This window comes from Protopterus annectens, chromosome 4.part1 (genome assembly GCF_019279795.1).
Source record: "Protopterus annectens isolate FY-2018-M chromosome 4.part1, PAN1.0, whole genome shotgun sequence".
NCBI classification, from domain to species: Eukaryota; Metazoa; Chordata; order Ceratodontiformes; family Protopteridae; genus Protopterus; species Protopterus annectens.
In genome coordinates, this window is record NC_056734.1 from 97,456,886 (window position 1) to 97,484,407 (window position 27,522).

The 27,522-nt window shown below is 43.7% G+C and overlaps 1 pseudogene; it reads left to right on the plus strand.

Moving 5' to 3' along the window:
• The first annotated feature begins 824 nt into the window (after positions 1-824).
• LOC122801180 overlaps positions 825-27,522 on the plus strand; it is a 57,674-nt pseudogene continuing 30,976 nt past the window's right edge.

A 27,522-nucleotide genomic window follows, 5' to 3' on the forward strand; every position in this document is an offset into this window, starting at 1 on the left:
CTTAGATTTATTTATTTTACATTTGTTGATCGGGCTAGTCCAACTGGATACATGTCCATTTTCAGTAGAGGCCTGGGGAGATAAGCTCCAAAATTAACCTAATAATCCAAAAAACAGTACAGGAAAACAAAAAAAATTTTGAAATACAATGTTGATGGATATTTACATCAAAAAGCTAACTTTAAAGCAATTGACTACAGAGTTTAATAAAACAATACAGTACTATTTACATGGTAAAGGGTTAGACATTCATCATAAAGTAGGTTAGGAAAGAAGTAAGGATTGAAATAAAAGTATTACAGTTGATTAATAAAGTATAACTCTACGATAATAAAAACGTTTGCATATATAACCCTAAACAAATAATACTCTCAAAGTAAAAACACAGTTACTCTATATACAAGGTGGAGCAGTTGTGCTCACAGCTGGATGAGTGTTGCAAAGTACATACTCAATGGTAGTTCCCTGAGAAAAACTAGACTTAAATTGGGAGAAAGGGGAGGATTACTAATCCTACTTTAAGGGTAATGGGAGAAAGGTAAACAGTAACAATATACTGGGTGAGTGTTAGTCTGGGTTGGTACATGGGCATAGCCATTGTGTCTTTAGTATAATTTTTAGTTGCATTTTGAAGAGTGTTAATGATGATAATGATACACGTTTGCTGGGAAGCCTATTCCAGATCTTCCCCACAGAATTAGAGAAAACAGAATCACCTGCTTTGTTGTGGGATTTCTGGATGGTAACCAGTGATTTATTTGCTGAGCGAAGGGTAGTAAGATTTATGTAGGGGGAGATAAGGCTACAGAAAGTAGGAGTATAGGATGGTACAGAATCTTATGGGTGATGGTGGATCGTCTCTTTTTGGCCCAAAAATTACAGTTACTTTGTCCAGGTATGAAAAGGATGGCAAGACACTTTCTGCAGTGGGTTTACAGTTTTCCACTCCCCAGAGATCCTTTTCCCAGAATCAGAGGGATGGTGGAAAAATGTGGTTTAGGAAACCCAGGGGCCTTTACAGGAAACTCATGGTACTAGTTCTTCAGGGGTGGGGGGGAACTACAATGAAAGATGCCATCCACGTGGCAGAGGTGGGTCTGCAGAATCAAGGCTTTAGGGACTCCTTTCTAGTTAAGCCCTTTCAGCGTTCCTGAAGGGAAGCTTGACTGTCTTCCTCTGGAGGCAGTCAGGGGATGCTTATCCTTGCATCCTGAAGGGAAGCTTGACTGTCTTCCTCTGGAGGCAGTCAGGGGATGCTTATCCTTGCATCCAAAATGCCTGGCAAAATATTACAAATTCTTGGGTGCAACAGATCATATCCAGAGATTATACCATACCCTTTTCCAATCCACCCCCACTTGCAAGAAAATCCCCAATGTTCCACCCAATCAGAGGAAGCCAGCAGCTCTGGAAATTCAAACGCTGCTAAACAAAAGAATTATCCAAGAAGACCCACCAGACCAGAGGGGATCTGGAATTGACTCAAGATTAATTTTAGTGCCAAAATAGACAATAGACTGAAGATCAATTTTGGATCTCAGTGTGCTGAACAAATCTGTTTGCCAAACGAAATACTGGTTGGTCACGGTACAGCCCGTTCTCCCTTTTTTTTTTTTTGGAAAGGATGATTCGATGTGCTCAATAGATCTTCTGGATGCATATTACCACATAAAAATGGACAAATGCTCCAAAAGACTCCTCCTCTTCTGGCTGGGAGCCAGTCATTACCAATTCAGAGCACTGCCCTTTGGCTTCACCACAGCCTCCAAGATGTTCACCAAATGTATGGCAGTAGTAGCAGCTCACTTGAGACTGCAGGAATTCTGGGTATGACTGGCTCATTGCCAATCGGACCAGGCATCGATTGATAGAGGCAAGGGATTACATTCTCAAGACCTGTGCATGCCTAAGAATAACGGTAAATCACAAAAAACCCAGCTGACTCTAACTCAAAGCTTAGTGTTTATAGGCCATGAAGAGACACTCTTCTCCACAGTGGGCCCTCCCCAGACTACTACATGCCCCCCCCCCCGATACCTCTAATTATAAATTTTTTTACAGAAAGCATTTAGACTGCAGAGCAAAGTAATCCTCATTGCACCTTATGGTAATCCTCATTGCACCTTATGGTAATCCTCATTGCATCTTATGGTCCTCAACAGATATGGTTCCCCTTTGTTGTTTGGCCTTATGTGATTCAATGACCTTGGACTCTGGACCCAGCTCCAGATCTTGTGTCACATCCAGACGGGCTACTCCATCCAGACATTCTGATGAACCTCAAGCTGACAGCATGGTTCCTCTAGTTCCACTAGTTGCCAGCCATCTTAACCTCTTCCTCAGTATGCAAAATTCTCTTAGCATCTCATAAGCCTTCCACCCAGAGACTATACTCGAGTAAATGGAAGAGAGTTACCTTTTGGGCACATGAAAAAGATATTGACCCACTCTTTGCTTCTATCGAAAATATATTTAGACTTCTTAGCCTCTCTTTTCAATGCAGGAGTTTCCCCTTCTACCATTCGGATTCAGAGCAGCAATTTCAAACTTCCATGATGGTATGGGAGAACGTTCCTTAGCTTCCCATAAGCTTTGTAAGGCCTTTTTAAGAGGGAAACTATTGCTAAAACCCCCTTTCATCCCATCAGCCTTTTTAACCATCATATGTCTTCTCTTTGAACAATTTGTAGATTTCACAAATATAAGAGTTTCATTATGAACAAATCCCACCCTTCTACCTAAAGTGGTGTCAGACTCTAATATCAGTCAGTCTATTGATTTGCTGGTATTCTTTCCAAACTTTTTGAACAAACGTGAACACCTCTTACATTTACTAGATGTTCAAAAGGAATTACGCATTTACCTTCATAGGAATAAAGACATAAGAAAATCTGAACAGCTTTTTGTGTCTTTTTCGAGTACTAATCTCGGTAAACCTGGCAAGGCTATAAAGGCAGATTCTCCAAGATCTGTTGCTACCTAAGCAATGTTTCAGTCTAGAGCTTCAATGGATGATATATGTGCAGCTGCTACTTGGGCTTCTCTTCACACCTTGGATCTGGTCTCTAGGGGAAGAGCATCCTTTGGCTCAATGGTGCTCAGGAATATCCCTCCATGAGTCCACACGAATCCACCAAAGGTCTAAGGTAACTGGGAACTCTTTCCCATAGGTCAAAACTAAAATAAAGATTGACAACATCAGATAAAGAAGTTATGTACTTACCATAATGTTCCATCTGTGTTATCCATCTTCATTTATCCTTAACTGCCCACCCTCCATCCCCCTGTCTTTAGTGATTTTGTTGGTGGAATGGACACCTTCATAGTGATTATGGCATGTATTGAAGCATAACAGATGTGGTTTCCATTAAGGTATCTTTATTCTGTATTGTTTCTAATCTGCAAACTTGATCTGAGGTAAATGGGACAGGGGGATTGTGGGTAAGGATGAAGCTCAATAGTTTTTGGCCTGCACGAGCTGTATTAACGGTTGAGTTGGTTCCAATATCTGAACCGATGTTATAGTTAAGTACATAACTTCTTTTTACTTACCAAAATATGAGATGAGATTTAGAAGTTTTATGTCTGCCTTCATTTCGTGCTGAGTTTCTATTTGGTCTGTATATTCTGTTACTGGACTGCTTCACCTGTATGCAGAGACAGGGTAAAATTAATGGCATTATGAGGGCAGCTGAAAGAGTAATATTTTCAGTGCATCATGCTCCAGGATTGCACTCACTTCTTAATGTTATATGTGTGAAGAACTTAATACAATGCTGTTTCTAAAAATAAATTTAAAAAGTAATACAATGTCTTTCCCGCTTTGCGCAATTCAGAGTAATCTTTTGCTACACAAATACACACCACACATCTACAGTATAAACTTATAAGGAGTGCATTTTCTACTCATTTTGCAATAGACTAAGATGTTTGGTTTTACTGCTGGCATTGCTATATCCTGTTTTGAGCTCCTTGCTGATACTGTTATCACATCCTGATGCATGGTGTGGTACTCAGTAGCTTCAGAAGAAGAGATACAGGCAAAGAGTGACTCATTACAATGTCTGAGGAACAGAGGGTATTTGACAAGTTTAGATCATAAGGGCTTTGATGATCTTGTATGACACATAAACTGAAACTGGGGGAATGTGTGCTCTTTTTATTCCTGTGGATATTAAGGAATGAACAGCCCTCACTATACTTTCTACTGGACCTTCCAGAGACAAACTGGGTATGCGTTAGTTATCTGAGGGGTTTCCTTAGGTTGGAGTTCCCTTAATTGTGGTTGGTTTTTTTTTTTTTTTTTTTTTTTTTTTTTTTTTTTTTTTTTTTTTTTTTTTTTTTTTTTTTTTTTTTTTTTTTTTTTTTTCTTTTTTTTTTTATTTTTTCTTTTTTTTTTTTTTTTTTTTTTTTTTTTTATTTTTTTTTTTTTTTTTTTTTTTTTTTTTTTTTTTCTTTATTTAGTTTTTTTTTTTTTTTTTTTTTTTTTTTTTTTTTTTTTTTTTATTTTTTTTTTTTTTTTTTTTTTTTTTTTTTTTTTTTTTTTTTTTTTTTTTGGATCGGGGGGGGGGGGGGGGGGGGGGGGGGGGGGGGGGGGGGGGGGGGGGGGGGGGGGGGGGGGGGGGGGGGGGGGGGGGGGGGGGGGGGGGGGGGGGGGGGGGGGGGGGGGGGGGGGGGGGGGGGGTGGGGGGGGGGGGGGGGGGGGGGGGGGGGGGGGGGGGGGGGGGGGGGGGGGGGGGGGTTTAGGGTTGCCAGATTTCCAAAATCATAGGTCCTGGATATACTTCCGATGTTCTTCATGTTTCACTGTTGCAGTTTTATTTTAACCCCTTTAGGGGTTAAAAATTTTTTTTTGCCCCCGGCAGGGAAAACCTTAGAAAGCCCACTTCATCTGCATAGATCAGCCAAGGGGACCTAGAATGCACACAGCTTACTGTATTCTACATAATTTAATTAGATTGCGGGTTGTTGCACAAATGGCACAACTGTAAACAATGGTAGCAGTGTAACCACCTCTTTCATTTGTTCCATTTGTGACGATAGCAACAGTGGCTAAATGACAGCAGTGTGGTATCCCCACAGGTGGGCATGTCCATGGTACATGGCAGCGCAAGTGAAGTAGCATTATCCAGTCCACAACGATAGGCTATGACATTCACTACACAATAGTGTAAAGTCACAAAGGTAATACCTGGTGCATGTAATGTTACCTGTGGGCTTCTCAGAGTACTGCATGGTCAATTCACACTGTGCACCAGACATTTCTCCACACACCAATCACAAATGTACCTAGTTCATATGGTCACAGCCTTTATAATCTTCACAGACTTCAGTGGGTAGAGGTACAAGTGTTAAGAATACCAGTGGATGAGAGAGTTGTTTTGAGAAAGTGACCAAGGATGGGAAGCAGTGTATACAGACACAACAGTCACCTTTATCTGCAAACACATACTGAAAAAGTACACTGGTGTAATAATGTCATAATGAAGTTAACATGAACTTTTATTTTTACATCATAGCTTTCACAGTCCAGAATTTTTTATGACGATATTTTATCATCTCAGCTTTTTTTTTTTTAACATATTTTTTTCAACAAGCAGGCAAGTGCAAATGTTCTTCACATTCCTCATCACAGATGTCATGCACTGGATTACATTATGTTTAGCTGTTTTACTGCATGTAAACTTTCTCTTAACACATTTTGCATTTGGTGTTGGTTGGGGTATGTGAAGTAATATACTAAGTTGTGAGTGGGCTTAACATTTGTGTTGTGTTCAGGGTTGCCAGATTTCCAAAATCATAGGTCCTGGATATACTTCCGATGTTCTTCATGTTTCACTGTTGCAGTCATTACATTTAGGTAATCTGCTGGCAGGTTGCCCTCAGTTGGCCTGATTAACAAAGTCTTGGGTCCTGTGTCGGTTGCTGTCCCTTCTTTCATGATGTCAGGTCATCAGGGGTATAAAACATGCAGCCGACGCCATTTTTACCAATCTTTCTTGCCGTGCGGTGCTCGAAGCAAAAGCAGTTCGCAAGGGCCGGTCGGCCAACTCCTGAAATTTTCGTTTTCGAGTTTCAGAACCGAAGTCTTCAACCTAAAGCTAAGTACCCCGTTGGGGAAACTTTTTCTTGCTCCTTACCAATATCAGTAAAAGTTAATAATTGTATTACTTGTGGGAAGCAAATACCTCATAAGGATTTTCACTTGTACTGTATTCCTTGCCTAGGCCCTGACACAACGTGCCTTGCTGTCAGTTTTGTGCTAAATTTAACCAACGCAGTATTAAGCGTCGGTATATTTTTGCTCAAAATTTAACTATTCAGAAATGTCATCGGTTAGCAATCCGACTACCGGAATTCACAAAAAATGCAAAGAAAAAGACAGAGAGACCGTCGAGGTCCAAAACCGACGACAAAGCTTCTCCTAAACCAGTTGCCGGTACTCAGTGAGGCACTTTCGCAGTCCCTGATACCCACTACTTTTGATTCGCAGGCCTCTACTGAGACCCATTCGGAGTCCAGTATGTGAGACACTTTAAGTATTGAACCCGAGAATGTCTCTACCTTAGATGGGTCCGGAGCCACTGAGCAGGCACCAGCTTCTGAGGATGTTTTCAGGCCTAAAGATTTATATATTAAACTGACGCCATCTTCAAAACCAAGGCCAAAACCAACTTCTATGTCTTAAAAAACGACGATTGGGCCACATGCACAGGTCCCTATGCCTCAAAAACAAATTATCAAAATGGCTGAGGATTTAATTACCTTGATCAGGGGTTCCCAACCCTCTCCAGCTAAGAGGCCTAGGCAAGGCACTGATTATGAATTATCAGATCAGGTTTCCATTTCTTCTGATTCCTCTTCTGATCAGGAATTATCTATTCCACCTTATGTGGACTCTGATGCAGAAGAATCCATCCCTTCTGCTTCTCCTCCTGAGGATTTTTCTTTTGGAGAAATTTTGCATACCTTAAGGGAACCTTTTCATTGTGAGAGTCAGGATTTTTCAGAATCCAAAAGGAGACTTAGGGATTTCCTTCTCCTTCCTCAGCATAGGCCTGTGGCTATACATCATGTTCTAGACATTGTTGATGATGTTTTCTCAGAATCCAGCTTGGCTCCTGATTCCCTGCCTCCAGCTCCTAGTAAGCCAGACAGATACTACAGGGTTCCTGACTCCCACATTTTTTTTAAAAACCCTACTGCTGACCCTGAAACTATTTCTCACAGGGAGTTAAGGCTTCTACTGCTAAAAATCCTACCCCTTCTGACAGAGATTCCAGGGTGCTGGATAGATGGGGTAAGAAGGTTTACATGTCTACAACTCTGGCAATCAGGGCTTTAAACTGTCAATTTCATATGCTTAAATATCAGCAGCATGTCATGGGCTTTACTTAAACAGAAAATGATGTTGATTCCTGACTGTGTGGAAAATAAAGAGTTACAGGATTTATTGCATTCAGCTGAACAAGTTGGAAAGCATACTTTGCAATGTGGTTTTGATTCCTTGGAGGCCTCCTGCAGGGCCGCTGTAACTGGATCTGTGATAAGGAGGCATGCTTGGCTCAAGGAGCAAATTCTGCCTGATTATGTTAAAGCAAAATTGTTGGATGCTCCTTTCTGCCTGATTATGTTAAAGCAAAATTGCTGGATGCTCCTTTACAACAGGACAGTCTTTTTGGTAATAAGGCAGAAGAAGTTTTGAAAAAGATGGAAGAGAAAGCTAAATCTATGCAAACTGTAAAAGATTTCTTACAAGTGCAGCCACCCAGGTTCAGTAAGCACTGACCTACTAAGAATTGGTCCTTTCCAGAACCCAGCAGAGCTGCTCAGGTCAAACCCAGACACTCCTAAGGCTCCAGATTTCAGTCACAATACAAAACAAAACAATGGGGTGCCTCCACCTCCAAATCTGGAAGTAGCAAGGCATCTCCCTACGATAAACAGTCTCAATGACTTTCCTCTGCCATTTCCAAGCACTTATCTTTTGGCAGCCCCTTTGGGGTGAAAACTAGCACTTCATGCACAAAATTGGCATCTAATTACCCAGGACAAGTGGGTTTTAAATATAGTTTCCCAAGGATACAGATTTCATTTCCACACGTTGCCAATTCCAAACGGATGGCCAGATCTGCCTCCAAATCAGTGGGCAGAGGCCCAGTAACAAGTTATGTCCCTCATGAATATGGGGGCTATTTAACCAGTACCAGAAAAGGAAAAGGGACAAGGTTTTTATTCAAGACTTTTCCTGGTACCCAGAAAAGACAAATCATGGCGTCCAATCCTGGACTTATCCATTCTAAATACTTTCCTGGACATTCCAAAATTCAAGATGCTGACTCTACTACAGTTACTGCCTATGCTACGCAAGGATGCCTGGTTGGTAACTCTAGACTTAAAAGAGGATTGCCTGCATATCCCAATCAGGGAATCTTGCAGAAGATACCTCTGCTTCAAAGCAGGCTATTTGCATTACCAGTTCTCTGCTAATCTACTGCACCCAGGGTCTTCACAAAGTGCCTGGCACCAGTAATTGCATTTTACAGACAAAGAAGCATTCAAATTTATCGTTATCTGGATGATTGTCTAATTCAGGCAGAAAACAAGGACACTCTTCTACAGCATCTGGCGTTTGTAAAAAGGCTTCTAACTTGCCTAGGGTACATCATAAACTAAAAAAAATTACAACTGGTACCCTCTCAAAAAATTACATTTCTGGGTGCAAGCTTGAATATAACTGCCCAGATGGCTTACCTCACGCCAGACAAACAAATCCTATTGATGACTTACTTCAAACAAGTGACCACAAAAACCCAGTTATCTGCAAGACAAATTCTGCAGGCCTTAGGGTTCATGGCTTCCTGCATCCTTGTAATTCCATATGCAAGACTGCATATGAGGAAACTTCAATGGTACCTAAAAAGCTTATGGAGTCAACATTGTCCAGCTTGGAAACAATGATTCCTATCATTCCTTGCCTGCAGCAAGAATTCCTATGGTGGGCAGAGGCCTGTCACCAAAACAAGGGACTGTCATTCATTCTACCCCCTGCCACCCAAACCCTGACTACAGATGCATCAGACTATGTTTGGGGGGCGCATCTGGCAGGGAGATGCATTCAGGGCGAATGGAGCCCAAATCAAATGCACCTGCATATCAACTGGAAAGAGATGCTAGCTGTACAGAATGCTCTGACAGCTTTCAAGGACTTGCTTCATCCAGTACAACTACTGATAAAGACGGACAAGACCACAGTCATGTGGTACATAAACAAGCAAGGGGGGTACCCATTCCTACCCCCTTTGCAGACTAGCCATGGCTTTGTGGAACACAGCCTTGAATTACCAAATACATCTACAAGCTCAATTCATGCCACACAGAAATCGTATGGACCCACATGAATGGAAACTGGATCCGCAAATCTTCAGCATGTTGGCACACAAATGGGGGAGCCCAAACATAGATCTTTTTTCCTCACCTTAAAACTATCAGTTGGACAAATTCTGCAAAAGAATCCATGACAAAAAAGCTTGGAAAGTAGATGCTCTATCCTTCAGCTGGACAAACCTATCAGTCTATGCTTTTCCCCCCTCTGCCTTTGCTCTCCAAGGTATTACTAAAAGTCAGACAGGAAAAACCAAAATGATTCTGATTGCTCCAGACTGGCCTCGCCAACACTGCTACCTGCTCCTATGCAAAAGGTACAAGGGCTGAGATTACCTTCCATGCATTCTGCACAAGACTGTGCAATATCATTACATAACTGCATCCCTCTCAACCTTTGCATAATTGGTATTCCCACCATGAAAGGTGGACTGTATATGTGCCTATATGTATATCTATATGTACACCAATGGATGTTCATATGTACGCCCAAGCTCAATGTTGTAAAATTATTGCCATTCTTCATGTTAAAAACCCTGTACCCATGAACTACCACATAGGTGGTAGTCTACTCAACACCAAAAGTGTGATGAGAGACTATGGGACAAAGGTGGATAGTAGTGTCCCTATTGATAATCACAGTGCCACACTAGTCATGTAAACTGAGTAAGGTCCACATGCCAACAGAAAAGGTGTGTCATCCATGGAATAAGAGGTCAGTGTTCCACTGTACTCATCAGTCATAACACCCATCATAGAGTACATTGGTCCTGTCGGTATGTACCTCAGAAGACATCCACAGTGACATTAGATGCCAGACAGATACTTCACAAAGAGTATTACCGGACTCAAACAGATGCCCTATGCAGACTGTCCTACAAAACCACAGCTACACTGTGTCACATACAGCCTACCCAGATGCAACCTCTGCCTAACATACAAAGCTATGCCAAACCCACAGGTGTTGGACATGCTCCATATTTACAGATTACACTCCATACAAGCTACACACTGTACTGATCTAAACCTTGTAACATGAAAAAGCAGAACATGCTGGAGTGGTACATTATCATCTCAGACACATACCATACTCCGGAACTAACCACCTATCAATAGCAAATGAAGGTCCTCATTAGCAGTTGTCATGAGTAATCATGATGAGTGGGTGTGAGATAGGAAACACAACCCGAGAGTCACCACTGTGGCTCTGCATGACAGGGGCACATCAACCTACATTACATGGGTGTGGAAGGGCAGGGTACCATATGGCTATGCTTCCATAGGTCCTACGGATAATAGCCTTTTAACTACCTAGGACCTGATACACACACGCATGTACTTGTTGCATTAGTTGCTATGTGAGGTTGACTGGGTGTGATGGTGAATGTGTAGGTGAATGTGTCAAAGTTGTATATATTTGTGATAGCCTAGTGTGAAACCGTGTATATCAAGGTATGTAGTGTTGTAGCTCAAATCCCAGCAAAGAATATGTATGCTATTGCTAGGCATATGGTGTGACGTAGTCCCATGGTGTTGACCGGAGTGTGCCATTGTAGGCTTAAGCAGTACATGTATGCTTAGAACGGTAGTATTACCTGAAGCTGTAGGCCTAAACAGCACAGTATGGTTTACATCCACATTGCTTGGACACACTGTTTTGTTTGTTACCTGTAGTCCTCACACATTACAAACCTCAAGCATGAGGTTTTGTAGGTGCTGACACACAGTAATGTATGTTACACAGGTAAAACAGATCTGGGTTGCCATACCTATGTGTCCTGTAGGTATGACTGATGTGTGTGTGTGGATATGCCTGTAACATAGCCTTGGTGGTATGTGTGTATCTAGCAACATGTGTAGTGTATTACAGCAGTATGCCACCTATAGTGATGAATGTCCACATTTGTTACTGAGGGGTTTGCTATCAACAAGTAGCGTGGTGTACTGATAGTACTTAAACTGTACTTAACATTCATTTCAATGGATAACAAATGTCTGCATGCATTAGCTTCATACACACCCTCTGTGGCAAGGAGGTGGTGCATTGTGTCACATAGAGTGTGCCATGTACTGTTGTATAGTCTTACATACTGGTTCCACTTTGTTGTTGTGCAAAACATGTTTTGGAATATAGTATGTGCCAGGCACGGTCAGCAGTTGTGGGCTGAGCAGTCCTATGTGGTATGAAAGGTGTATATCTACTGACAACCAACAGGTTGCTATATATGGCATTTCATTGCTCACAATGACTGTTTTATTGTCTTACAGGAATATGTCTCACAACAGGAAGCCTGCCTATTCCCCTGAGGAGAAGGAGGTCATCTATGATGCCCTGGTACAGCATTACAACTTGCTGTTCTCCAGATCTAGCCAGGACCAGCATGGACACACTGCACTGTGGCAGGATGCTGTCCGTCGGGTGAATGATGTAGCCAAGCATAACCGGACTTATGAGCAGGTACTCCATCACTGCAGTGATTTAATCAGACATGTCCGGCAGCATGCCTCCGATGTCCACAGACAACAGCTTGCCACATTGCATGCCTCCGATGTCCACAGACAACAGCTTGCCACATGTGGTGGTGCATCAACACTCCCCCTTCACCAGAGTGGAAGAGCTGCTCCTCAGCATGGTGGCTCCTGGACAAGCAGTACAGCAGACATGTGTCATCATGGAGGCCGGAGTCACCCAATACATAGGCCGGAGTCACCCAATACATAGATACAGAGCGTGCCGGTAACATGACATATCTGTGGACTATTGTTAGATCAATTGTCAGAACACGCATTTACCAGATGTGTACTGTGTATTCAGAAGATGTGGAGCCTGTTGTCATGCGCAATACTGATAATTTGGAACATAATTTGTATGCCTGTGACTGTCACCTCTTGTACTACTGGAGAATTGCAAACACAAACACACAGTAGCAATACCATAGTTGTTGACACTGACAAACTGTCTCATATCCTTGTAGGTCCCTCTGGTGTGATAGCAAGACAGCACATCCATGCTGGTGAGTGTTCTACATTTAATATAGCATATAACATGTGCATGTCATAGGAGACCTGTAGGCCATATACACATATAAAATACCTACACATAATGCATGCTCTGCATGTTCTCTGTGGGACTATGCACAACCCAGCAACATGAGTATCCGCCTCAAACACATGCAATACACAGAGCATCCCAACCAATTGCGGTACACTGTGGTGGGCATTGTATAGGCAGAGTCAATACACATGCACACAACATACACCACTTTGTCTTATACAGTTAGTGTTAATTTGATACACATGACGTTTCACACCTGCTGTAAGGTCATACTCCAGTATCCCAAATGTCAACAACACAGTACACATACTATACCTGGGGGTAGAGGACTATCATGGGGCGGTGTGACACGCTTCAACACACAAGGCATTCATGTGAGGCAATGCTCCCTATTGAACACCTTACATACCCATGTAACAACTGGCTGTGAAATGGTTACTGTAGCGAAAGTGGTGCAGGTCAGGTACAGCAAGATAGTTGCCAGTGTGACATACATTAGTGGCCTTGGTTGACCACATGATGCTGCCTGATGATGGCTCATGGTACGACACTACATCCAGTTACAGTAACTACAGTACTACACATAGCATTCATTGCTATACACCTGACAGTTGTGTGCATCCGGCCATGGTATGTATACCTATGAGTGATGGTGCACAGGACATTGGAAAGCGTTCCAGACTTGCACAACAATGTTGTGTCCATGTACACGTTGTGTTCCAGGGTGAGGACAATCACACTGAACAACACACATGCATCAAAGACATGTATACTGTTATCAACAAGGACTCTCCACACTCGCACTGCATGCTGTTGAGCAATACACATCCTACATGCTGACACGTGTCATAGGACTCTTTGGCATGTGATACTGTACTGCACCATCAACCACTAATGGATATCTTCCGTATTGCTGTTGGTGTGTGTGTGTCTCAACTTGACTGAGTAATGTATGTGTGCATTTGTTCATGTGTGCATGTGCGCTAACATCCTGTACAGATTGTGAAGTGAGTTTCCTGTCTTCCTCTCACAGGTGCTGAGGAATTAGATGAGTGCAGCAGGGAACCTGAGGTCACTGCCACAAATAGTGGGCATGACGACACGTGTAGTGGCACAGGCAGGTTTGTCGGTGTCTGCCGTTGGTCTGCTAATTGACAGTACACAACTGTCCACCCCATCTATGCGCACATTCATACTGCAGATACATCCCTCAACACCAATGGCTTTAGCGGAGGAACAGCATACAGCAGGCACCGACAAGGATAGTGTGGTATCTTTGGCACATGCAACCCCACACAGCAGCCATACCCAGACAACTGTAACGATACCAAATAGGCAGATGTCCAGGGGTGCTCGTGGGAGCACTGCTGGTTGTAATGCCCCTGGCAGACGTGACTCCACAGGTCTCACAACCTCAGCCATGTTCCGGTCTGTAATGCAGGCACAGGCACGTATGGAACGGTACACCAGGCAAGAGGGCTCACAACATTGCTATCAATGACAGTATCCTTCACCTTGCCGGTGCCATCCGTAATTACACCGAGGTCATTGATAGACGCTGGGGGAAGACACTAGATGTCCTCTGCAATGGAATGTCCATGTGCCAGGACAGTGCAGGACGGCTGAGACGTTGACGTGAACGTATGCCAACAACATAATCAGCTGGCAAGTCCCAGCCGCAGCAATGTTGGGGCTGGGCTGTCATTAGACCATCCTAGACGACCACGTGCACGTGGCTCTGGTCAGTCCCAGCAGGGACATGGGTCCAGTCGACATCCCTCTGCCTCTGACGATAGTACCCAGTCTGGCTTGGTACCCGATACTGTCCGTGGCACCCCTGGCAGGCACAGGTACTGTGTCCATGGCCGGAGACAGTGAGCTGTACAGCCTGGCAGGTACAGTCCGTGGCTGTCCCACAATCACCCGTATGTGGCACCCACAAGGTGGAACTGTGTGCATGCAGACACACACACACACATAAACCACACACCTAGGGCTAACACATACACACACACATTACACCAACATTGACCCATTCTGTACTGTTGTCCTTCACACACACACACACACACACACGTCAATTGTATGGCTCATTGTCGGGCTCTGGCAAATCAATAACACAACCTGCGCATATGATGAAACTGTGCCACCTCCTGTCATCTGTGACAATGATGCAGGAACAGGCTTACATGGTGCTGATGCACAGGGTGACCTAATAGCAGTGTAGCAATGTTAGCATGTTGTCAACAGCAAGGTGTACTGCTATCCTTGTAGGTATATCTGAGCAGGCATGATGCATTAAAGCTATGATTATCAATGTAGTATTATTTACACCAGTGTTAATTCCAATACTGTTTTGTCCACCCATGTGCCACTTGGCTGATGTGTGCGGTACTGGCAGCATGTGTTGGTGAGTGGATGGTACGTGTGTGATGTGTGCAGTACAGATTTACATTTGTGAACATGGTGGAGGTGCACCATCTGCATGTATGTGCATAGTGGACACATGGGAAGGGTGACATGTCCTGTATTACACAGTGTTAACACTTCATATTTCCTATTGGTGGCCAGTATGCATTTTACTACACATATGTTAATGACATGGTTTGCCACTATGCTGTGGGTGATACTGTTTATATCGGTCATTGTTTTGCATACTGGTAGTACACATAACCTCAACAGCCTGACTTTGCCCAATCGTTAGCTGATGCCTTTACAACTGACACACAGATGTAGAATACACAGTAGCATTTGAGTCCTTCCGGTACTATACTATACCAGTAACCAGTGGTATTGGCCGCCACCCATTCCTGGGACCACTCATGTTTGACATGTAGACGTCCCAGGTACAAGCAAACACACTAGGGATATCTCCATTCAGATCTGGTAATGCATACAGTAGCCTACAATGCATTCTCCAGATGAGACACTTATCCTCCACAAGGGTATCATACAGACAGATACCTGTTGATCAACACATGCTGTAAAGCTATAAGCCAACTTTAGCATAGTCATCCACATTTACAATACATAGTATCCTGACAGTACCACATTGTTAGTAGCCCACTACATGTCGCAGGGGTACCAATGTGTACATACAGCCACATGTTATGTCATCTGTCCTTTGGTATTCACATTTCCAAAGGTATGCTGATGTCCTTCAGTGAATCACATAAGCATGAAGGGGTCTGTATGCATATCCACGGAGGTGTTGTACACCTGTAATGAATGGCCATTATTGACAGACTATGTTGTGTTTGAACATGTCTGACATATACCCCAGGCATGAACCCTCACTTACATTATTCTATAGAAACTGTCATGGGTGTGTGTGGCACAGATGACCAAGGCCACAGATCACTACAGTGGCTGGCCTTGACACATACATACATATGTGACCTAAGGTCTGAGAAGCAGCAGCACAGACTGGCAATGGTAACAGATGTATTCGTGTAGAAAGCAGGCTTCACACCTATGAACTCATTGAGGTCACATGTACATATATGTATTTGCCACACAGTTAACAATTGAGGTCACGTGTACATATATGTATTTGCCACACAGTTAACAATTGAGGTCACGTGTACATATATGTATTTGCCACACAGTTAACAATTGAGGTCACGTGTACATATATGTATTTGCCACACAGATACCGGAAGTGTGCAATGCACATGCTGTTGTTTTACTGATATGTCATACAGTTGTAAAACCAAAATCCACACTACATTAACCAACAGTGTCACACTCTCAGCAACTGCAGGATTCAAACCCCCTACCTATGTTATAATACTAGACAGATCCGCAGTAACACAGCACGCTATATGCTTTACTGGAAGCTTTCATTTCCACTGCTGTATTTCTGGGATACTGACATCATCAGACATGCCAAAGAGGAGATTAACTCTTTGAATGTGTTTTCACAGACTGCAAAAAGGGCACTCCTCTCAAAGGAAATCCCCCCCCCCACACACACACACACACAGAGCAATTGCAGGATTCAAACCCCTACCTATGTTAAGATACTATAAAAGTACACATTAACACAACACGCTATATGTTTTATGGGGTGCTTTATTTTCTCCTGCTATATTTGTAGGATGCTGACATCATCAGTTTGGCCATGGTAATGTGTGTGCACTTTGTTTTATGCAATCCCAGGAATGAACCATGTGGGTCAGCAGGTGTTAACAGCTTGAACAGGACTCCACAATTCTTAGCTTGTGTGATCACTCTGTAGAAGAATTTCCATTCCTTCATATGACAATACATATTTATGCACAGGTTGCTGAATTTGTGGATACAACATGTGTCTGTGATGTTGATAAAGGGCTACTCAGAGTCTATGTGGGACATGTGTAGCTCCCTTCAGTGATGTGTGTCCTGGGTGGCTGCCATGCAAACAATCTAGCAGGTCTGGGAACCATGATCTGCCCATGATCATACCACAGATGGTAGGGCTGTGTGTTTGTCGGCTTCCAATACCTCTGTTTATGACTTCAGTCATGATGGACTCAATGGCCTTGCAGATCAGACATCATAGGCTTACAGGACTATAGCTCTCATGGTCATAGGCTTACAGGACTATAGCTCTCATGGTCTGTTGTGCACCAACACTTGCGGAGTGTGCCGTATGTTGCTGTAACACATTCAACAGTTTCAGATCCTGTAGAGAGGGTGTGGCTCAACAGACTGTTCAGGTGCAGGGTCTGTTTGTTCTGTAGTTCACTTATGACACATATTGGAAAACAATGTCATCCAATTGATGCCATGTCTTCAGCTTTGGAAGGAGCTGTTTACCCATTCTACATGTGATATCTCCTGGTTTCATGATAGGGACATTTGTCAGTGGGAGGTGGGTATGTATGGGCCTGTCTGACAGGATGTCAGCATTGTCAGTCAGGTACAGTTGGCCCTGACTCAGGACATATATGTGTGTACAGTGCTGTGTATGACATAGCTGGAGGAAGTGTCATGGTTCTGTCTGGACTCCTACGCAGATAATCTTTAAAAAACACCAACATGCCTGAGCACTAAACCCCTGTAATACTCTACAAACTTAACGCCCTACTGATCCCTTTTGATCAGTCAACAGAAAGTATGCCATCATGATATCCTGGCATGTCCAACTGTTGGTTTCGCGTGTACTCTCCAGTCTAGCTGGTGGATATGGGACTTTTGAGGCAATGTTACAACTGCCTTATGTACATAGACAACCCTCACCTCCTCCCAACAAACTCAGATATATGTGGGAGATGCAACTATATAGACAAACAGGAGGCTGAGCTCTCTCGACCCATGACTCCGTCACACATAGACCTATAGCGACAGCAAACAAACTACATTACCACACAATTACATACTCGGAGGCTCTACATAATATCTGCCTAAGCAGCAGAGACCTCCTAAGCAGACACCCAGACAACTGCTACCCCACGTCATTACCCACATATCACATGGTTCACAAAGTCACTGTGCCACACAGTCACTGCCCTTAGGGGTAAAAACACACCTAATACACTTGTAATAGATGACTCTATTGTCAGACACACTGACATCACACTCACCAGGCTGAACAAGGAGAAGGACACTTTGCACTGACTGTCGGGTGCCAGGTTCTGCCACATTAAACATGCACTCAGGTCACTCCAAAGCAAGAACAAATATGGCTCCATCATTGTCCATGCTGGTGTGACTTACCTCAGACCTTCCTCCCTGGACTACATGACAAGGGACATAGAGGAGCTCTGTGATCATGTAACCCAGGTGACCTTGTGTAGCTTCTTACCCTCACCAAGAATGATGGCACAGTATACAGACAAGCTGATCAATTGTAACAGTTGGCTAACATATTGGTGTCATTCAAAGGGGATCCAGTGTTTGTCAGCCTGGGATGACATGCTTGACATGCCACGTAGCTTCGCTATGGACAGCTTGCACCTGTCCCCCCTGGACCTTCGAATACTGGCTAGGGCTGTTCCCACCCCCGCAGTGCTTTTTTTGGGCTAGGCTCAAATGACAAACCCACCTCCATAGACAATACACGGTAAAAGAAATTACGGGTAATGCTGCTCGACACCAGATGTGTAGACCACAGAATGCATGCACTCAAGACTCTCCTCAGTATGGTGAATGTTGCTATCTGTGCAGTAACAGACACCTGGTTCAGGCTCCCAAATGCACACCAGTACTACCAGGTTATACTTCATACCATGCTTTTCGGCCACAAGACTCGGACCGACCAACAACTTTAGGGGGAGTATCCTTATACATCACAGATACACACACCTCCAGGTTAGTAGCACTACAGGTTAGCAGCACTACAGGAAGCATCACAGACCATACATGTGCAACTAACACTGGGCAAAACTGCCTTTCAGTTTGTAGCCTGCTACATACCACCCTCCTGAGCTCAGGAACCCCACTCAGCTTTCCTGGGAACACTGGAGGATAGGACGGTCTCTACAAACACTATTATATGGGGTGACTTCAACTACAGGAACATTGACTGGGAATACTACTCAAGACAACACCCTCACCCAACGGTTGCTAGAATTACTAAACACAAATGCTATGTCACAACTGGTCACCACACTCACGAGGGGAAAACATATTGGACATGATCATCACCAACATGGGGACTCCATGTTCCACACCAGAGGTATGCACTTCATTGGTAAGGTCAGGCCATACATTTATCTCACTGGACATCCATATCCCGTCCCCATCCTAGGTTCACTCGGTGAAGTACTTACCAACAGCAAGCGTCACACTTCTCTAAACCAAGGTGGTATCCTTCAAAGACCCTGGGACAGAGTAAGTACGGCTCAGACCGCTGAATCCTTTACAAACACATTCTATTGACACCTACTGGAATGCATGGATCGTGCTATCCCAAATAAGAACAAGACTCACTCCTCCAAAGGCAGGGGAACTGTCTGGTGGACCACGGCCATAAATAAGCTATACAACACAAGGAGGGGGCTACTACATGATAGAGCACAATCCAATAAGGGAAGGCATCTCTGATCAGTACTACCAAGAAGCTACATTCACTCATGAATTCATCTAAGACCCACTTCTAAAGGTAAATTGCACCACACACTGCGAACAATAACAAGGCCTTCTTTAGTTATGTCATGAACCTGGGTGCCAACTCCCAGATATGCTGTGTGTTACTGCGAAATGACAATACATACACTGAACCAACAGACATTGCCATTATCCTGGCAAACAGGTTCAGTGCAAATGTCACACCCCATCCCCCTTAATGAGTAAATGTCCACCCCAACAGATTGTAGCCTCCCAGACATCACAGATGATCAGGTGAGTGCTGCTCTCTCCAAAGCAGACAACACAGCATCAGCCTGCATCTTACACAAGCTTCATGACGAACGTAACCCTCACATGAAGTCACTGTTCAATATCAGACTTACTACAGGATATGTACCCAAGGAATGACGTACAGAAACAGTGGTTCCACTCCACAAAGGTGGTGCCACAACAGCCACAACAGACCCCAGACACTATCGCTCTATAAGCCTAGCTAGTCTGGTCTGCAAAGCTTTGGAGTGTATCATCATGGTACTCATACACACAGACATCGGGAACCTACAGGCACTGGATCCTACACAATTCAGCTTTGTTGCGGGCAGATCTTACCTCTTGAACATGGTCAACTTCTTTAAACAGTTACCAGGTCCATAGACGTAGGGAAGGTAATCCACACAGCCTACCTGGACCTCGCACCTTGGATAGCTAAGTGGATCAGGGATAATACCTGGACCTCGCACCTTGGATAGCTAAGTGGATCAGGGATAATACCTGGACCTCGCACCTTGGATAGCTAAGTGGATCAGGGATAATACCTGGACCTCGCACCTTGGATAGCTAAGTGGATCAGGGATAGCACCCACATGGTATGTATTGCAGGTGCCATGTCTGACTCTACACCACTTACACGTGGCATCCCACAAGGCTCAGTCCTGGGACCTGTCTTGTTCAGTATATATTCCTCTGATGTACAGGCTAACACAGAAGGAATATGGCTGACCATGTTCCCAGATGACTGCAGACTGGGTGGCATATTTGACTCTCCAGCTGCCACAAGCCTCCTCCAAAAGGGTCTCACAGAGATGGATAACTGGTGCCAGCGCCATGGCCTACAGCTGAATGCCATTAAATGCATAGTCATCCCCTTTGGGAATCACATAGTGCCCACACATGACCACATAAGTGTTAATACATTAAGTATGGTAGATGTCCTTAGGGATATGGGGACATGAGTAGTTTGTAATCTTGCCTTTGACAATCGCATTGCCATAGTGGTTAGACAGACATTCTATATACTCCTCCCTATCCCAACAGGTTTCACATCTAGATCAAGTGAAGTCATTGTGCCCCTATACTCATGAGGCCCATGATTGGATACAATGCCCCATTTGGGATGTACTTTACTCGACACCTGCAGCAACTGTATTGGCCACAAAAGTACCTCACCAAGTGGATATAGGGACTCACACAGATGCCCTGTGCAGTTCGGCTAAAGTAACTCCATCTCTACTCAGTCGCTTACCACCTACTCGGATGCGATCTGTGCCTGTTGTTTACAGCCATGTCCAACACAGAACTGATGGACATGCTCCACCTCAGGATATCCGGATCCCTTAGAGCTACACGCTTCAGAGACTTACACCTCATCACAGATATTTATAGGACATAGTGGAGGGACACATTTCTATCCCAGTACCGCATAGGCTGAGACCCCCACTGACCCCCTACAGGAGACATATTGACGAGTGGATGGGTGATCGTATGTTTACCCCTGGGATCTCTTCTGGGTCCCTGCTGGACAGAGGCACAATAAAGCAAACATAAAGGGCCTATCTTGTGTGACCTACTACTCACAGGCACAGTCTACTAATCTGACAGGGCTGTGAAAGCCAAACACACTCTAGCTAGGCTTATACATGCCCTAGGGCAGATAGGCTAGTATCAACCTATGCACCTATGGTAATGTTCGGGATGCACATTGTTTATTGATGATACCGATTGCAGGTTTTTTTCTCTTCTTTGCTTTCACACTTTCTACGAAGAACCTAAGTATCTGCAGAACATATTTTAATATGACAGGGTTCGAATATATTATATATGTGACTGTTGTCATATAACTGTGTGCACATGGCAGATTGGTGAATACAGAGAGGTTCCTGTGTTAACACATGCAACTGCCGGATATGTGTGGCCCACTGCTATACTCAGACATAGCAGTGTGTGAGCATGCCCAGTCTGTCCTTTCAGTGTTTTGTTGCCTGACATTTCTTTTATTCACGTGCGTGAGCATGCCCAGTCTGTCCTTTCAGTGGTTGCCTGACATGTGTCTCATTTATTCAAGTGTGTGAGCATGCCCAGTCTGTCCTTTCAGTGTTTTGTTGCCTGACATTTGTCTCATTTATTAAGTGTGTGAGCCTGCCCAGTCTGTCCTTTCAGTGTTTTGTTGCCTGACATTTGTCTCATTTATTAAGTGTGTGAGCCTGCCCAGTCTGTCCTTTCAGTGTTTTGTTGCCTGACATTTGTCTCATTTATTAAGTGTGTGAGCATGCCAGTCTGTCCTTTCAGTGTTTTGTTGCCTGACATTTGTCTCATTTATTAAGTGTGTGAGCATGACCAGTCTGTCCTTTCAGGGTTTTGTTGCCTGACATTTGTCTCATTTATTCAAGTGTGTGAGCATGCCCAGTCTGTCCTTTCAGGGTTTTGTTGCCTGACATTTGTCTCATTTATTCAAGTGTGTGAGCATGCCCAGTCTGTCCTTTCAGGGTTTTGTTGCCTGACATTTGTCTCATTTATTCAAGTGTGTGAGCATGCCCAGTCTGTCCTTTCAGGGTTTTGTTGCCTGACATTTGTCTCATTTGTTCGTGTGTGAGCATGCCCAGTCTGTCCTTTCAGTGTTTTGTTGCCTGACATTTGTCTCATTTGTTCAAGTGTGTGAGCATGCCCAGTCTGTCCTTTCAGTGTTTTGTTGCCTGACATTTGTCTCATTTGTTCAAGTGTGTGAGCATGCCCAGTCTGTCCTTTCAGTATGTTGCTGTATGATGTCCATTACATCTGTTGATGTGTGCCAACATGACCAATATTAACAATTATACTATATGTGTGTTGAAAATCAGGTTCTATTCTTACTGCAGGGCTCACCTTTGTGTCACAACTCAACAGGGATTATGCTGTGCCTGCAGAGTTTCCATGAGATACGTTGCATAGACTTATCAACATTTCTTCATACAGGCTGACCAGTGCAATACTGTCATGGTTTAGTGGTTCTGTAATATGACTGAAGTGCACAGTATCCTCGGTTCGAGGCCTGTCACTGCTTTCTATTTTCATACTGAGCAGACCAGACTGCTTAAGGGCCAGTAGAGCAAATATGAGCATGTTGGCTTTTGTTCAGCTATGCCCAATGTACACCAGGCTTGTCCAACATTGCCCAACGTTAACCAACATTACAGAACATTGCCCACAGTTGTGCTAGAGTTAGTGTGTGCAATTGCTTTACATATACTAAATGGTGGTGAAAGCTGTTTAGCACTGCTTTATATTGCTTAACACATGGCAATCATGCCTCAGGTGGTGCTGCAGGGCTGCCTATGTCGGATGCACATACTGCACTCCCTATACATGTTTAGAAACAGGTAGTGTCAAGTTAGGCATCCCTTTTAATATTTGTGCGAGTCAGAGAGATGTATCATTTCCAGGGTTCCTACTGAGCCAGTGTATGTGCTATGCGTTGCCTCTTTGCCAAGTCCAAAGCATACTGGGCATGCCTCCTTCTGCCTACTGGGGCAGGCTCAGGTTGTTCCTCCTCCGAGTCACACTCTGCCTGTGATGGCCTTGGCAATGGTGGGGGGGCTGTTTGGCCCAGGCCTATGCCGCTCCTGCTGCAGCTGTTTTCGCAGGATCATATTATGTAGCATGGCATACCATGACAATCTGGGTACATGTAATTGGTGAGTACTGCAAGGCTCCACCAGATGTGTCCAGGCACCGGAACCGTGACTTGAGCAGCCGAACACACGCTCGATTACATTTCGTGTTTGTGCGTGTGCCTCATTATGGCGTTCCTGTTCAGGTGTGTGCGCGTGTCTCATGGGTGTCATCAGCCACGGCTCCAGTGCATAGACAGCATCCCCCACTGAGTGACCATGAGGGATGTCCCCTTTGGCAAATGCCTGGTACAGCTGCGTCAGATGCCAGATATGGGAATCATGGTAGCTTCCAGGGCAACCAGCACACACATTCAGTATTATGCCCTGGGCATCACAATTGACCTGGCAGTTGATGGAGGGGAAGCCCTTGCGGTTGAAGTAGACCCTACCCCGCTCACCAGCTGGTGCTTTGATGCGTATGTGCGTGTAGTCTATTGCACACACTACCTCAGGGTATTCCACTATTTGCTGCAAGAGATGCATACTGCTGTTCAATACCTCACAGGAATTGGGGAAATATACATGATCACCGACATGTGCTGACATGGCATCCAGGAACTGGTGCAGTACCCTGGATGCTGATGCCTGTGAAATCTCCATCATATCACCAGTTGGTATCTGGAAGGTACCTGTTGCTAATATTCCTAGGCCAACACATACCCTGGTTTCCACTGGGATGGGTTCCCCTCCGTTCTGTGTGTGAGGCGTGGCCTGCACAGCTCAACAATTTGCTGCAAGAGGTCTCTGTCCACTCTATAGCGCTCCACAATCTCCAGCTCATGTAGCCCCTGGTAGGTTACCCTGGGCCTGTACACTCTTCTCCATCTCCTCACTGTGGGTTGTCCAACAGCATTCTCATTGTCACCACCCTCAGCATGTTGCATATGTCGCCGTATAACAGCAATGGCAGCCCCTAACATTTCTTTGTCTCAGTAAAGCTTTTTCAGTTTTCACTTCTATTAGCTTACTGCAGTGTTGCAGTGTCTCTTGAGAGAAACACATGTTGTTTGCAGAGTTTTAAGTGCTGGGCTGGGCTAGTGTTCTGCCTGTGTAATTGCCTGATTCTGATTGTTTTCACCTGCTAGCTCTGCTAGTACTCCCTGGTTAACTTCCTACTATTTGTTGTGCTTCCTTTTCCCTTTCTGTTTCCTCAGAGGGGCAGCGCCGTGCACACAAGTGCAAACACACGCACACAAGCTCACACACGCGCACACAAGCTCACGCACACAAACTCACATGTGCGCACACATGCTTACACTGACTAAAACTTGCGCACGCCGGTGCAAATGCACTTGCACAACTTTAAACAACCTTAGACATGCTTACTCCGGCTTACGGCTTAAACGCGCACGCACACAATCTTACTTGGATGTACGGGCGTGCACCCGCATGCAAACACCTTGCAAGCACTTATACAAGAAACTTTAGTGTTATCTACGGCATACACCTTCAATTTCTTGCCTTGACCTAGCCTACCTTTTGACACACCTCTTCCACTGATGTGTAAATGACAGCTGACACATGCCACTCTGCTCCAATGAGCTTCACTTCTTTCATACATACCCCCCTTGTGATGTCACCTATCTTCTACTCTGTTACTCCCCTTATCCTACTCCTACACTCTACTGACTGTGCTCATTTGCTATGTAAACTTGCGATTCACTATCCTAACCCTCATTTGTATAGAATTGCCTACTAATGCTTGGTTACATCTCTTAGACTGAGCTTCCCCCCTTAGCAACCTCTACTCGGTAGCCTTGTTGTCTTCAGCCTGCCATTCCCTTGCATTGTAAATGAAGAACTACAATAAAATCCACATTTGTGGATTAATTATTGGTTTTCTGGTTTTTAGAATGCAGCGCGTTTGCGCAGCGCTGCACTACGCTTAAACATCGATGATCGGGATAAAAAATACTTTAAATTTTATTTTGCATCAGTGAACATTGCTGGATGCATCCTTTTTTTGGAGCTGTCACGGCTCCGTTTTGCTATTTGCAGAACCGTTCTCAGTTGTCAACTGAGTACATTTATGCAAATAACACTACTCCTACTCTGACTGGTTCGGGTTTCCTGGATCACAGAATTACCTCATTTGCATAGCTTTTGCCTGCAATTGAGGTAATTTGCTTATCGGCTCTGTCCATGTAGGTCTCGTTTTGGGAGCTCCGTTGCATGCCCCTACCGGCTGTTCCTGGATCGCTCGGCAGACATGTTGGCTGCATGGAGTCTTAATCTACTCTTAGACTCCATGCAAGCCTTCGTGAATCCGGCCCTAAAGGTTTTGTTTCCTATAAGAATAAAAGAGAGGGAATGGTTAGAGTAATTCTGTTGTAAATATGCTGAAAGATAAAGCATAGAATAAAAAGTTTGCATGAATATATGTATAGAGTTTAGGAATGTAAAATAGGCATTCATACTATATGTATAACAGACAGACACAGACTTCTCTTTTTCACAGCATGAGAAAAAAGCCTAAAAAAGCAATTGTGGAAAGCAAGTAACAGATGTTGCCTTTCAGGCTTCTTATTACATACATCCTCACATTAGCAAAAGTGCTTACAAGTAAATCACAAAAGGACAATAGGAATGTCTATAAACAGACATTACGTGATTTCCCACAGAAGACCAAAAAAGATACCAAGAGGAAAAAAACAATATATATGTGCGTGACAAGAACTGTATATCACTGCATTAATTCAACTATGTGAAAGGTATTATGTAAAAATATATGCTACAAACTGACAGAAGAGTATGTGTGGTTTGTTATAAAAAGCTATTTGTTGGTTACTGCTCTTAAAGTCAGGTGCTGCATCAGTGTATATTCTACAAGTTTCTGTGGGCAACAGACTGTGATAACTAGACTTTGATTTCAGCAGTAAACAGCCAGCAAGACTTTGTGTCTTAAGAAGACTATAAGTCCAGTCTAGCAAATTCCAGCACAGCACAGAAGCAGCACATATATAAATTAAAATTTTCACCTGTATTTCACTTCAAATATCTTTGGTGCTACTCTTTTTGTAGTGATTAGTTTTGTTTTCTCCTTTGCATAAATATTACACCATAGTAAATCTCTTTTTCTTTCCCATGTCCATATTTCTTCTTCAGATGTCTCCTGATCTTCCTGTTTCTCCTTACTTTGGGGATTCATTCCATCATGCTGCAACCTGTGTTAGACCTTCTACATCAAATCCTTCACTTTGCAGGCATTCCATAACTTTACCTTCTACATTCCCTCTTTGTGATATTTTTTTAAGGGGATAGTCTCCATATGTGGATGCCTTTGTCTGTATTCCTCGTCAAATATCTTTACGGCTGCATTCTTTATGTTGATTAATTTGGCTTTCACCTTTGCATAAATATTGCACCATATTAAATCTCTCTTTCTTTCCCATACTTTTCAAAAATATCTAAGTTTTGTTGTTTACATTTTGACTTCTTCAGATGCTTCTTTTATCCAAACTTGGTCTATATGCTGTTTTTGAAAAATTATTAATGACCCCTAATTTTTATCTGAAGCTTCTGACAGTTTTTCGTGCTGAAGTATTTTTCTTTCCTTTAACTTATCCCTTAATCTTTTTGTATATCTTGTTTCCGGAAATTCTAGGCTTTTTGCATAATAGTAACAATACTTAATTTCTTTATTATCCTCAATAGTCCACTCTATTGTCTTGATGGCTCTTTTTTGGCCTATCAATTTGTCTGATTTCTGTGGACTGCTACTTCCTTCTACAACAGGGGGATCATCCTCCCCTGGGGTTTGGCCTGGCCACATTACAGGAATGTTTCCATATTTTGAGGATTCTACACTGTCATTTGGTCCTGGCACCAGTATGCCTACCAAGATAGGGCACTTTTTTATCCTGGGCTACCAAGATTGGGCACTTTTTTTATCCTGGGTCTTGTACACCCATCTACTTTTTTAGTTTTTGACCTACTTCTGTCCATAATATATGCTCTATAACTGCAGTCTACATAATCATGTGAAAAACAGGACCTACCTCATGAGGGTACTCACCGAGACTTAAGGATGAATTCAATTTCAGCACTACTACTTTCCTTTACTTGCTGACTTTTCATCTTGCCATTCGGACCCCTTAACCATTT